Source organism: Arachis duranensis, chromosome 10, assembly GCF_000817695.3.
Source record: "Arachis duranensis cultivar V14167 chromosome 10, aradu.V14167.gnm2.J7QH, whole genome shotgun sequence".
Taxonomy (NCBI): domain Eukaryota; kingdom Viridiplantae; phylum Streptophyta; class Magnoliopsida; order Fabales; family Fabaceae; genus Arachis; species Arachis duranensis.
Window position 1 is genome coordinate 27,820,986 of NC_029781.3, and position 2,936 is coordinate 27,823,921.

General features: G+C 31.9%; 1 pseudogene; it reads right to left on the reverse strand.

Moving 5' to 3' along the window:
* Nucleotides 1-2,734, reverse strand: part of LOC107469609 (organic cation/carnitine transporter 4-like) — an 82,177-nt pseudogene extending 79,443 nt beyond the window's left edge.
* Nucleotides 2,735-2,936: the final 202 nt, after the last annotated feature.

A 2,936-nucleotide genomic window follows, 5' to 3' on the forward strand; every position in this document is an offset into this window, starting at 1 on the left:
ATGCCTATTTATGGATTAGTGAGAATCTAGGCTGGATACTTGGTGAAAAGGAGTTTAGGATGCTTAGTGAGTTTTTATTGCAGTGCATTGTATTTATTTGGCACTTTTACCGTACTGGGAACCCATGGGCTCGGGGTTCTCATTCCGTATATATCTCTTTTTTTTTCAGATACAGGTCCAGGTGCTCAGAAGTGAGCTGTGGTTCGTCTGAGAGCCGTCGAAGATCTTTATTTTCTCTACTTTGTGTTTTGCTTAGAATCTCTCCGCCTTTGTTTTGAAGATATTATATTATGTGTTGAACTCTTTTGGAACTTGCCTATAGAGGCTCTTATGTTTCCTTTGGGAGAGATTAGGATGTACTGTTGTCAACTACTTTCATACTGTACCCTAGCCGGCCTAAACTTCGCGGGTCGCGACTAGTGGCTATTTACTTATGTTATATATATCAATCTGTTATCTATCTCTTAATCTCCTTTATGCCTTGTCCATATATCGCTTTCGGCTTCACGTTTTATCTTTTCGTTGTCGAATCGTGAGTGATACGTATTCACGATTTTATTTCTACTCTTTTCAGGCTTCTCGATTAATACTCCTTTCGAAATTACCTATGTTTATATATTAAAAATCCACCTGAGAGTCGTACCACCGTAATATCATTGAATTATGACTCGAGCATAAGGATTTGAATATTAGGGTGTTACATGGCCACTATAGTAAATTATATATCAAATCGAAGCCCCGAATGTTAGCTTTCCAACACAACTAGAATCGCATCGTTTGAACCTCTGTGGCTCAAGTTATGGTCGTTTGAGTGCAAAGAGGTCAGGGCTGACAGCTTTGCAGTTCCTTCAATTTCTTTTATTTCTTCCACTTTTGCATGCTTCCTTTCCCTCCTCTAAGTCATTCCTGCCCTGTAATCTCTGAAAACACTTAACACACATATCAAGGCATCGAATGGTAATAAGAGAGGATTAAACATAGCAAATTTAAAGTCCAAAGAAGCATGTTTTCAATCATAGCACAAAATTCGGAAGGAAAAAGTAAAACCATGCAAATAGTATGAATAAGTGGGTAAAGAGTTGATAAACTATATACTTAAATAGTGAAAGATTCTATATAAATGAATTGCATGAAATGACTCATACCTATGACTATATAACTTGATTTTAAAGTTTAACTAATGATAAAATATAATAAAATAATATATATATATATATATATGATTGAATTATTAATGAAATAAGTTTGTGTGTGAGTTGTTCAATCTCAATACATATATATAATTTGATAGAATTATTAATGAGATAAGTTTATTTTAGCAATTTAATCATGTGAGATATAAGATGTTATGTAATAATATGTGTGAGTTGTTAATCTAAATATATAAACAATATGATAAAATTATTGATAAAATAAGTCTATTTTAGTAATCTAATCATATAAAATATAAATTGTTAGGTTTAAGTTATCTATTTCCAAATATATAAATAATAAGATGAGATCCCTAATATATAAACAATAAAATTTTAGGTTTAGATTAGTAATTATTTAAAATTAGTAAAATTAGTAATTATCGTATTGTGAGTCAATTTAATAATTATATTTATATGTATATAATTTAATAAATAAGATATATTAATTTTTTTACAATGAAAATTATTATTATTAATAGCAAACATAATTATTTTATTGAGAATTACATATATAACAATTACAGTACTTATTTAGACAACAAAGTGAGAGAACGTTAATAATTTATACCGACACATTCAGTTAATATTAGTACTGTTTTATTAAATTATTATGATTTAAATTGAAATTTTAAAAAATAATTATTCCGATACTTTTCAAAATGTTAGAAAATAATCATTATTATTTATATATTATTATATAACAAACTGAATTGCATACATATTATTATCATATCATTTCTACCTTTCCATGTTGTAAAACTGAAAAAATATATACATGAAATATATTTATATTTAATGTGTTTTTAACTTTTTTTTTTAATTTTGTTTATTTAAATTCTTTTGGTAGATAAGATGAATCTAGAAAATAGCTGTTAAAAAGGATTTTACGTGTATTATGAATTACGTTATTCTAGGGATATGACTTTAGTTATTTCACTTATTTGAGAAAATTGAAGAAGAGGGGGGTATGTAAGGGTGTCAAGAAAATCAGTTGCAGTTGAACGACTCTATATACTTAAATAGTGAAAGATTCTATATAAATGAATTTGGTGAAATGACTCATACCTATGACTATATAACTTTATTTCAAGGTTTAACTTTACGTACAAAAAAAGAAGTGAAAGTGAAAGTAGCTCACCAATCATACATCCTGCAAAGAATAAGGCTTGGACGAGCCTAACTTTAAATTTGTCGCCGCAAATAAGTCCCCACTTCGACACGGTGGTGCTACCGCGTCCAGCAATCCACTCCCACTCCTTCGGTGGGATCCCACAGGTGCTTCCAACCACTCCGCAGGCGGTGGCGGTGCATCGCCACTCCGGCTCGCGGTTGGCGAAGATCATAACCATGGTGTGGCAGGCATCCAGTGCTCACGCAAGGCTTGTGAAGATGAAGTGTCTCAACTTTTATTTTTTAAACTCTCCGCAGTACTTTCGGAGCATCTCATTGATGCAGAGCTTCTCCATCTCTACCTCCTTCACTATCGTCTGCACTAGCAGCGTACTGAGCTCGTGGTTGTTTGAGGAGAGCGTGGTTGCCATTTTAAAACCCTCTTAACACAGATATATAAAACTTGTGTTAATTAGATAGGGTGTGGGTAAAATAAGGAGAGAAAAAGAGATTAGAGAGTGGTTGAGTTATTTATAGTTTTGGAGGACGTCGTTTAACAGAAGTTTCTGAATGTCTTTAGCAGAAGTGCTTAACGTGGCAGGTTATTAATATATGTATGTCTCTAATCTAATA